Source organism: Pan troglodytes, chromosome 10 (assembly GCF_028858775.2).
Source record: "Pan troglodytes isolate AG18354 chromosome 10, NHGRI_mPanTro3-v2.0_pri, whole genome shotgun sequence".
Classification (NCBI taxonomy): domain Eukaryota; kingdom Metazoa; phylum Chordata; class Mammalia; order Primates; family Hominidae; genus Pan; species Pan troglodytes.
Genome location: NC_072408.2, coordinates 96,567,667 through 96,579,873, shown reverse-complemented (window position 1 = coordinate 96,579,873; position 12,207 = coordinate 96,567,667). Strand labels below are relative to the sequence as shown.

The 12,207-nt window shown below is 37.7% G+C and overlaps 1 long non-coding RNA gene and 2 pseudogenes across 1 annotated transcript in view; all 3 read right to left on the bottom strand.

Annotated features, from left to right (window-relative positions):
- The window catches only part of LOC100613094 (uncharacterized), a 404,311-nt gene that overhangs the window by 358,611 nt on the left and 33,493 nt on the right, over positions 1-12,207 (bottom strand). The window lies entirely within an intron of this gene.
- On the bottom strand, positions 9,161-9,254 carry LOC112205104 (U6 spliceosomal RNA; annotated as a pseudogene).
- LOC746302 (mitochondrial ribosomal protein L2 pseudogene) lies at positions 9,480-10,987 on the bottom strand (annotated as a pseudogene).

The following is a 12,207-nucleotide window of genomic DNA, read 5'->3' as shown; positions in this document are numbered from 1 at the left end:
CATATTGCTAAAAATTATTACAGAAATGTATTCCACCAAATCTAGAGCTATAACACCCAAGATGATTTTGAATAAATAAATATTCGAATCAACAGAAATGAAAAGTGATCAAGAGACATTAGGAATGTTAAGAATAAAGGAAACAATGTCAATAAGAATTTTGGGGATTAGATAAAGACCATTATAATTTTGGAGTCTAATGACACAAACTTACTTTATTGGTATTACAGAGTCAGTTAGTTTCTCCTTTTCAATTGTTCTGTGCTGAATATAAGTAGTCCTCCCATAAGTTTGCTAGATATTTCTTAATATATTTGGCAAATATTTATGTCTGGACATACTTGAAGAACTTGTAGGACAGGAATTCTAGGCTATTATTTATTTGAAAGGTGATAAGTCTACAGGAAAAGAATTCATCCTGAGGGCAAAGAAAATCAAAAGCCAATCAGATAATAGCGGTCACTAATAATTTTCCTCCAGCTAAGCCCCATGAGTCCTGTATACCGTGATGGGTCAAATCTAAAAAGAAGAAGCAACTTTATCCACCAAAATCTCAGTGGGTCATTGAGAGTGCTGATCAACTTCATTGTCACTGTAGGTAACTTTAGCAATAGCAGGATGAGGCAGCTGTTACTTATCCACATTGACCAACAGCAACAACATCAAGCAACCTAAAGAGGATGACGTTAGTAGCTTTAACACTGGTGGCTTTGTGAGTAGGGGTGACATAATTGCCACTTTTGGTGTCATCACCATAATGACCTGAAAAGGAAGAAAATGAAGTAACCCACATAGAAGTGAAAAGGACTAGTTCCTGATCTTTGTGAGACCACGTTCTAGGGATGTCCAGAACTATTTAAGAGGAATATATGAGGACTGTACTGCTTAAGAAGAAGGAATAGGAAAACAGACAATTCCTACTTTCTGTCATTGTAATCTTATTTTTGTCCCTCGGTTGGTTTAGCCCAGGAAACAAGGGTTGATGAAAAAAAATTTCTAAGGAACAATGAAATAAATGTCTTACATATTTTCAACTATTCTGTAACATTTAACTGCTTATACATTTTGACTATACAATAGCACCATGTTAGCATTTTATTATTTTAAAAAATCACAATAATGTTTCTCAAAGTTTCATCTGAAAAGTGCCACTAGCACACCAGAAAATCTTCAATGGTAGGTTTTGACGTTTTCTTGTTTTTTAATTTCAAAGAAACTATAAGAAAATGCTTTTTAAAATTATAATAAAAATATCTGAACCATAAAACCAGTCTTTCCACTTAAAATGAGCTCATTTTTAGTCATCCAATAAAATATCATGTAACGAAAACTCATTTTAATTCCCCTTAAAACTGCATTTACATTAGTAAACAACATTTTTTTTTTACTTACAGCGATTTGTATCTACAGTATATTATAACACAATGTTGAACACAAGATCTTGCTAACATGTTATACTGGAATTTTATTGTTATGGGATTGAAGGTGCTTTCAAAAACTATCTGGTATAGACTTTAACTTCCAAAATAAAGTCACTAAATTTCAATTTCCAAAGTGAATTCTATAGAACACAAGTGCCACTGTTTTGTTTTGTTTTGTTTTGTTTTAACATGTTTTGTGTTTTGGGGGTTTTTCAGTACAAAGGATAATTTCCAGGGGCAACTAAGTTTAGGAAATTCTTTGTTAATATTAAACAGGCTCAAAACTGATCTTCTTCAAACAACATATTCTTCTAAAATATCATTTATACTATATAATGTGACTGAATTTCTAGCCTCAGAAGGTTTACATAGGGATTAAATTCACATTTTGAGGAAAATAGCCTTCCTTGTCTGGAAAAATCACATGGCAGGTGCAGGGTCAAGGACATCCCTGAGGCAGAGCCAAAGTCTCCTTCCGCAATTTTCTTCCAAAGCACTGAAAGACATTAACAACTGCCACCACAGAAGGCCTTCTCCAATCCTTATGTGTGAGCTTAATTCTTAATTTTAGTTCAGAGAATTGAATTTAAAATCATATCAATCGATAAACTTACATCTTTTAATTTAAAACAATGTCATATACTATAGTATTACTATTATCATTTTGAGTTGTAAAGTATTCAGGAGGGAATTGCTAAAGCCTGCTGGGATTTTTTTTAATAAGTAATTAAATTGCACTAAGACAAAAAAAATCTAACCTTTATTTTAAACTGCAAAGTGAATCATGACAATAATCTTTGAACAACCAAAGTGCTGTTTGTTGGACAGGTGAAAAATTAGAGAAAATCATTTGTCTTCCATACCATAGGAACATGTTATTTGCAGAGTTAAATATACATTGTCTCAAATGTTCTTTCACTCACTTCCATGCCTCAAAAGCATGACTTTTGTATATAACAACACTCATCAGTTGATTATCAACAACCGCTTACATGAAACCACAGTGCAAAAAATGTGGTTACAAACTACCAAGACAAAAAATGAAAAGAAAAAAACGCTTCCTATTTTTCAGCTTTATAAAAGGTGAAAGGGTGTGGTTAACAAAATAATGTACTTTAAAATAGCCAGAGTAGTGCTGAGACAACTAAATCATCAAAGTTTGTTTGAGAATATGTTGTAATATCTTTTTAAATGAATATTTTCTAAAATAAAGGTGTTTTATTACATGAAGAGTTGAGCCTAGGGCATCACATGTGAGAATTAAAAGTTGCCATATAATTTCTGAAGGCCTCATCTTACCTAGCAGAGCGAAAAGCACTGATCAACTAGAAGAAAAAGTACAGTCTGATCAATTGGAAGAGGTAAATTGAGAAAATAGAAAATTCATAGTTAAATTTTGAGCAGATATTTTAAAAAGAAGAAAAGTCTCTAAAGAGAGAAAAGAAGAGAAGAGAAAACAAGAGGAAAAATGCAAAGAGAACAGAAAACTATAATAAAGGGATTAAAATAGATTTATATCAAATATGTGTTTGTTTAATTATTTTCCCTTCCCCCGCAAAAACACTATTTTGAAAGGAAAGTTAGCTAACGAATGGAAAATACAAAGTGTGACCACCCAAAAAATACAGAATTGAAACTTTAGTATCACCAAACTAGCTCTTTTGCTTCTCAATAATATGCCATGCCCAGCATTTCTGGAACACAGTGAGTACCTGATCTGCCATTTTATCTGCTATCTGATTCCATGACTCACCTCTTGCTCCTTCTACCACTGCATGGTGGTATCCACAGTGGAGCACACTGGTTTCAGAACACTAGAAGTACAGCTTTAGGAGCAGAAGATTCCTAGTCTACAGGCAGTATAGGGAGACAACGAGAATTTTGTACTCTCCAGTGTAGTAATTAATTCAGTCAAGGATCATCAACGGATGCTAAAACCTTGAACTCAAAGTATTACTCCACAGATAGCTTATCAATTAAAAAGTAGAAAGTTTACCTTTACAATGAAGAAGTCTGGCAGTAACTATCCTAATCAAGTGACTAAACTCAGTATCACGAACAATGGAGCAACCTGTCATTCACCTGTGTACTCTTTCTGCCAGAAATACTTTAACCTAAATCTAACTATGAGAAAACAATTAAACAAATACAAAATTTGGAACACTTTTTATTACAAGTGACCTAGACTCTTCAGAAAAAAATAATAGCATGAAAAGCAAAAAAAAAAAAAAAAAAAAAAAGAGTGGGAAACTATTCTGTAAAAAGAGATGAAAGATCCCAAACTCAAATGCTATACATAATCCTAGACTGGTTCCTACAAATAAAAACAATACAGCTATAAGTGACATTTGGTGACAGTTATGGAAATTTAAATATAGAGGTTATATTAGATGGTGGTTTGGATTATTATTATTAGTTTTTTTAGGTACGAAAAGATGTGTTTTTTAGGAGAATATCCTTAATCATTTTGTAAGCAAATTTCAACTTTAATTTTAGATTCAGGGAGTATGTGTGCAGGTTTGTTACATGGGTAAATTGTGTGATGCTGAGGTTTGGGGTACAATTCACCCCATCACTCAGGTAGTAAGTAGTTAAGTTTTCAAACTTCCACCCCCGGAGTAGTCCCCAGTGTCCATTGTTGCCATCTTTATGTCCATGTGGACCCAATGTTTAGCTCGCACTTATAAATGAGAATAGGCTTTCTCATTTATGGTTTTCTGTTTCTGCATGAATTTGTTTAGGATAATGGCCTGTAACTGCATCCATATTGCTATAAAGGACATGATTTAGTTATTTTTGTGGTTGCATAGTATTCCATGGTGTGTGTGGGTATACATATATGGCATATATACATATATACGTGTGTGTGTATGTGTGTGTGTGTGTATATATATGTACATATATATGTAATATTTTCTGGCTGGGTGTGGTGGCTCATGCCTGTAATCCCAGCACTTTGGGAGCCAAGGTGGGCAAATCACGAGGTAAGGAGTTCGAGACCAGCCTGGCCAACATGGTGAAATCCCATCTCTACTAAAAATACAAAAAATTAGCTGGGTGTGGTGATGGGCATCTGTAATCCTAGCTACTTGGGAGGCTGAGGCAGGAGAATCTCTTGAACCCGGGAGGCAGAGGTTGCAGTGAGCCAAGATTGTGCCACTGCACTCCAGCCCGGGTAACAGTACGAGGCTTTGTCTTGAAAATATATATATATATACACACACACACACACACACACATTTATATATACACACACATATATACATATTTATATATACATATATACGTATTTCTATATACATATATACGTATTTATATATACATATATATACATATATACATATATATACACACACACACACACATAGTGTTTTATCCAGTCCACCATTGATGGGCACCTAGGTTGATTCTATGACTTTGCTGTTATAAATAGTGCTATGATAAACATACAACTCCATGTGTATTTTTAGTAGAACAATTTATTTTCTTTTGGATATATACCCAGTAATAGGATTGCTGGGTCAAGTGGTAGTTCTTTTTTAAGTTCTTTGAGAAATCTCCAAACTCCTTTCTACAGTGGCTGAACTAATTTACATTCCCACCAACAGTGTATAAGTGTTCTCTTTTCTCTGCAGCCTCACTGGCATCTATTGTTTTTTGACTTTTTAATAATAGCCATTCTGACTAGAGTGAGATGATATCTCATTGTGGTTTTGGTTTACATTTCTTCTGATTAATGATGTGGAGCACTTTTTCATGTTTGTTGACCAATTGTGTGTCTTCTTTTGGGAAGCGTCCATTCTGTCTTTTGACCCCTTTTTAATGTGGTTATTTGTTTTTGGCTTACTATTTAAATTTCTTATAGATACTAGATATTAGACCTTTGTTGGATGCAGAGTTTGCAAATATTTTCTCTCATTCTGTGAGTTGTCTGTTTACTCTGTTTATAGTTTTTATTTTGTTTTTGTTTTGCTGTACAGAAACTCTTTAGTTTAATTAGGTCTCATTTGTCCATTTTTGTTTATGCTGCAATTGCTTAATCATAAATTTTTTCCCAAGATCAATGGCCAGAATAGTGTTTCCTATGTTTTCTTCTAGGATTCTAATAGTTTGAGGTCTTACATTTAAAGCTTTAATCAACCTTGAATTCATTTTTGTATATGGTGAAAGGTAGGTATCCAGTTTTATTCCTTTGCATATTGCTAGCTAGCTATCCCAGCACAATTTATTGAATAGGAAGTCCTTTCCTCATTGCTTATTTTGGACAGTTTTGTCCAAGATCAGATGGTTGTAGGTGTGTGACTTTATTTATGGGTTCTCTAGAATGCTCTTATTCTTAAGGGATGCAGGTTAAACATACTTGGATGTGACAGAATTCCTGCAATTTACTTTTTAAAAGGTCACTTAAAAACTCCCGTGTGTGTTTGTGTGTATATGTATGTGTGTGTGTTTGTAAGGACATAAATCAAATGTGGCACAATAATCAGTTAGTGAAATAGGTTAAAAGTATGCTGTGTTCATTGTACTATACTATTCTAACATTTTTGTAAGTTTTTAAATGATCAGTGAAAGTTGGGTGGCAGGGAATATTGAGAAATTGTTGGCATTGAAGTCAGAGAACCTGGAAGTTGAATTCATGTTTTTATCTTGGGCAAGCCACTCCCGACTTCTGAGTATGAAAGGGATAACCTCACTGACCTATTCCTTAAGACTGCTGTGAGGATAACAATCTAGGCCCAGGGGTATTTGTAAACTAAAAATCACTGCAGGGTTCTCAATCTGGAGTCCAAGGACAGAAGACAGATTCCATGAACTTGGATGGGAATCTCACTACCCTCTAACTGCAATTTAACATTTCCTTCAATTACACACATTAGCATAAGTTAACATGTCATCTATTTGTTCATAGTAACAGCTCAATATTGTTAGCTGTTATGATTACAGTTAATTTTCTTAAGTTGCACAAGTGACAGTCATGAAAAACATGAGTCAGCAACAGAGCTCTTACAATCTTACATCCTCTTTTTTCTTCCACATCTAAAGGACACGCCTACTCTGAGCCAATACTATGTGAAAGATACTATTCCGTTGACTCATATTTTCCATGGCCCTCACTTGTGCAACTTAAAAAACCAAATTGTAATAACAGAGTTTACTCAATGTGTTCAAAACTGAACTCCTGATCTTCCCCCTAAAAAAACTGCTCACTCAAAGCCTCTCCCATGATGGCATTCCAACAGTCCAGGTGCTCAAGTCAAAAACTTTAGAGTCATTCTTGACTTTTCTTTTTTCCACCCTACCTCTAATCCTTTAGGAAATTCTGTTGGCGCTACCTTTAAAATATGTAAAAATCTAACCATTTCCCACCACGAATACTGCTACTGCTCTAGTCCAAGCCACCACCATCTTTCACCCAAAGACTAATACAACAGCCTCCTAAGCAGGTACCCTGCTTCTTCACTTGAGTCTATTCTCTCTGTAAATAATTATCCTTTTAAAATATGTCACATCATCCATTCTCCTTTTTAAAACTTTGCAATGGTTCCCATTTCTCTCAGAGTAGAAACCAAAGTCCTTCCAACGATCTCAAGAACCCATATGATCTGACTTCCTTTTACCACTGTAACCTCAACTCCTACCTATCTCTCCCTGCCCCCACCCTGTCCCAGCCACACTGGCCTCCTTGACATCCCTAGAATGTGCCAGGTATGCTCCTACCTAAGGATTTTTGCACTGGATGTTCTCACTGCTTTGGAACCCAGATATTTATGTAGCCAATTCCATCATCTCCATGTCTTTGATCAAAGAGTAAGAGGCCTACTCTGACAATTCTTTTTAAAATAGCAACTAACCTAGAGATGCCTAATCCCCCTACCTTTCCTCCAGCATTTATGACCTTCTAATGTATAAATAATATAATATGTAGTGTCTATTGCCCCGTGCTAGATTATGAGCTCCATAGAGGGCAAAGGTCTTTTTTTGTTTCCTCATGTTTTTTTAAATTATTTATTCATTTATCTATTTTGTTATTGTTTTGTTTTCAATTTTTATTGTGCTTAAATATACATAATATAAGATATACTATCTTAACTATTTTTAATGTACAGTTCAATGGTATTCATGCCTGTAATGGATTCATGCCTGTAATCCTAGCACTTTGGGAGGCCGAGGTAGGAGGATCACTTGAGGTCAGGAGATTGAAACCAGCCTGCTAACATGGTGAAACCCCATCTCTAGTAAAAATACAAAAAAAAAAAAAAAAAAAAAAAGAGCCAGGTGTGGTGGCGGGTGCCTGTAATCACAGCTACTCAGGAGGCCTAGGGTACAAGAATCGCTTGAACCCAGGAGGCAGAGGTTGCAGTGAGCCGAGATCGAGATCATGCCACTGCACTCCAGCCTGGGCAACAGAGTGAGACTCCATCTCAAAAACAAAACAAACAAAAAAAAGCCAACAGTTATATTGTTGTGCAACCACCATCACCATCCATCTCCAGAACTCTTTATCTTATAAAACTGAAACTCTAGAGTCATTAACAAATAACTCCCCATTGCCATTCACTCATATTTTATTACTATAGCACCTAGAAGTGTTTATTACATAGGTGCTTAACAAATTTTTGATGACTAAATGAATGAATGCCTCTTGTAAAACTTCAAATATCATCTCCTTAGGGAAAAATTCCAAATTTATAATATAAGTACATAGATTTTATCCCAGATTCTCTGTTTTATATAAATTATTCCTATCTCTATACTGTTTGAAGCATTAGCTATGCCTCTTGCACATGTGTAATCTCCGGTATCATTAACATGTAATCTTAGACGTAGCAAATGTTTACTATTAGACACTGAGGACCACTAGAGAGGGAGGGGGATATATTTTGAAACACTATTGGGAACTATGTACAGTACCTAGATGATGGGATCAATCATACCTCAAACCTCAGCATCATGCAATATACCCATGTAATAAACCTGCACATAAACACCCTGAATTTAAAATAAAAGTTGAAATTATTTTTAAAAGTCCAACAAGAGAACAAATGACCGAATCCCAGAGCCATGAATGTTGGGTCTCCCCTTACCTCCTAAACCAATCCCTCATGTTTTAGCTCCTCCTCTATGGTCCCAAGTTGGCCAGTATGTGTTAAAGCCAAGAGGCTCTGAATAGGAAGGGCATAGGTGGCATTTTAGAAAATGCATAGAACTATGTTTTCAATAGTATAAAAAACTAGTTTTTAAAAAAAGTTTTAATTTATGCATACTAATTATGCATACATTTTAATTGATGCATACTAATTATATATATTTATGGGATACAATGTAATATTTTGATTGCACATGTATACATTGTGTAATGACCAAATCAGGGTAATTAACATGGCCATCATTTTTAACATTTATCACTTCTTTGTGATAAGAATGTTCAAAAACCTCTCTTTTAGCTATTTTATTGTCATCTCCAGTCTAGTATGCAAAAGAACATGAGAACTTATTCCTCCTATCTAACTGTAAATGTGTACACGTTGACCATCACTCTCATCATCTCTCTCTCCTTCCTACCCTCCCCATCCTCTGGTAACTACTATTCTCCTCTCCACTTCAATGAGAACAACTTTTTAGATTTCAAAAATGAATGAGAGTATATGGTGTTTGTCTTTCTGTGCCTGGCTTATTTCACTTAACGTATTGCCCTCCAGGTTTCTCCATGTTGCTGTAAGTGACAGCATTTCATTCTTTTAAAAATATAACACTTCACGAATTTGCATGTCATCCATACTAATCTTCTCTGTACTATTCCAATTTTAGTATATGTGCTGCTGAAGTGAGCATGATAAAAACAAAGGTTTACCATGAAATATTAATGGCTTTATTTTAAGTGCCTTGAGGGCCAGTGAAAGAGAAAAGATGAGAAGAAGGAGAATCTCATCACTATACTCATACTGGAAACTTGGGGTAAAACAGCAAGTTTCTAAGAGTTCCAGCTGCTCAAGAACCTGCTAGTGCTCTTTTTTTTTTTTTCAGGGGAGGGGGGCACATTATTACAATACAGGGATATCAGCTTTGGGCAGCATCAGAAGGCAGCTTCACATAACTCTTCATGAAGGGTAGTGGCCAAATCTTTCGGCCAGCCCAGCACCCCTTGCAGTGCTGTAGCCCACTGGAAGGCCTCTTGCCCAGCCAACGGTTGTGACCTGCCCTGCCAGTGACCTGTTTGTTATGATCAGTGTTGGATACTCAGCCTACTGTTGCTATGCATGTTTCCAGCACCTGCATCTGCCTCTTAGAGGGCAGCTGGATAACGGTTGTGCCATTCACCTTCCACAGTAGCACACTACACGTCCCTGCAGCTTGGATATACTGGGCACCCCGGCCTGGCTCAATTTCCATGTTGTTGATGAGGGTTCCCACAGGCAGAGCCCCAAGTGGATGTGCATCCCCTTCCTGAGCAGCAACTGCCATTTGGCCTATGTGGTTAGAGTTCAGGATTGTATCTCCAGCCTGCAAGTTTTCTGTGGTGATGATCCAGTGTTTCTGGCTACCCCCAGCAACCAGAGCTATGTCTGCTGACCTACAGGGATCATGGTGGACTTGGATAACCTTCTCCTCAAAGGGTCCTGACTTGGTCTCCTCCTCAGGCCAGAAACACAAAAGTCAATCATGCAATAATGTTGCTTGTGGCCCCTGCCAATACCGTGCACCCAGATCTGGCCTGTGTGGTCTTCGTCCCCAGACTTCCTCATCTTCACTGGTTTAATTGTGTACTTGGTATGACTCTTTCAAGGCACAAAGTTGGCACTAAGGGCCATAGAAGTAAGGATTTGGTGGCAGGGGAGCAACATCAAGGCAGAGGGCCATTGGAAGAGGGCATTGTTCATCACCTGGGAGGCAGGGAACAGACTCAGGACAGAAGTGGCAACGGTCGGGGGTGCCAGGCTCAGAGAGTGCAGAGTGCAGGTCAGTGCCCACAGGGCCATCAGGACAGCCAGGGCTCATCACACTCCTGCTAGTGTTCTTGAGAGAAATATTGAGATGGAAAACCTATGAAACCACAATGAATACCCTTCCACCAAAAAGAAAAGGGAAGATGCCCTTTTCTTTAGATCCCACCTGAAGTAGGAGAAGGTCAAGATACGTAGAATCCTATTGATACCTATTATTAGTAGGGAAGAAGAAACCATTTAGGGAGACATATGATTGTGTCACTCAAATTCACTTCTACCCATCCTTTAGGAAAGGCTCCAGATTCTTTGGCAGAATGCCTGTAAGCTAAGAGACAGGCTAACAGAGGGATCCTAAAACAGAGCTGTGAGCAGTGGTGAGGAGGAAACCCCTCCACACCTCTCTGAGAACAGCAGTGGTAGCAGCTGCGGTGAGAGGATGGTGGATAGACTGAAGCCAGTTGAGCAGGGGGAGGAGAGTGGAGAGTGACAGTGCAGCAAGAGCAGATCTATTAACAGCTAAGTAGAGAGAGCATGAGCAAGGGGACATGGGGAGGCTCAGAGGTCCAGGGGCTTAAATAGTCTGATTTTTAAGTTAAACCCTAGAAGCTCTTATTTATCCTCCCCTGCCCTACAGGGCTATTATTCCCAAGAAAGGGGAGGCACAATTAGAGGCACAAACTCAGTGTCTCTTTCTTTTATTTATTTTTTCTTTTTTTGATGGAGTTTCACTCTTGTTGCCCAGGCTGGAGTGCAATGGGGTGATCTCAGCTCACTGCAACCTCCGCCTCCCAGGTTCTAGCGATTCTCCTGCCTCAGCCTCCCAAGTAGCTGGGATTACAGGCACCCACTACTATGCCTGACTAATCTTTTCTATTTTTTTTAGTAGAGACGGGGTTTCATCATGTTGGCCAGGCTGGTCTCGAACTCCCAACCTCAAGTGATCCACTCGCCTCGGCCTCCCAAAGGGCTGGGATTACAGGCGTGAGCCCCGCACCCGGCCTGGACTGTCTCTTCTTTGAATCAAAGTTTCAGCCACAAAATGGATCATAGAAGGTCTGTTTGTCCTCACTCACAGATATTCTGTATTCCAAAATTTCACACTGGTTGAATTTTTCATCAAACTGCAGGTTAAACCTCTCAATAAGCTTAGATCTGAAAAGTTGAAACTAATTTCTAGTGGCTGTTGAACAAAAGTAAAACTGTCTCCTTCACATCCCAGACCCTTTCTCCTCTCCCAGTGCCTCTATTTTTAAACACTTCTGTTGTTATATCTAGATGAAAAGCTGTAGGATCTGGGAGGGTAAAGGAGTAGGAAATTGTGTGGTGATATATATATTTTTTAAAAAGAAAAAACTGTGTACTCTCATAGGCTCCTATAACTGGCTACAACCCAAGCAGTGCACAAAGTTATGGAACCCAAACTTGATGGAGCTCAGAAAATTCCTCCAGCATCTCCTTTCATCTGCTTCAAACTTTCTAAAAGATTGACTTATCTTCTTCACCAGCATTTGGTGGCATATCTTCTAATTGCTTATCAATATCTCTAAATCTCTAAAGGACACTTTTTTCCAGTGTTCTCCCTCAGCTCTGAGGAGATCAACTCAGACTCAAGGAAAACACCAGCCAGGCCCACAGCGCCCTGCCAGGGAAGGAAATCTACAGAGAGTTGTGCAAAGCAGGGAGGCACCCTTATCATGTGTTGCAGAATGAAAAAGTTTGAAATTCAGTTTTACTCAATAATTGAATCCTACACTATACTCCCTCCAGAGCCTTCAATGCTATTGAATTCTTCTTAAATTCCTAAAGGCTGAAAGGAAGTTTTGAGAGAGACGAGATCAGTC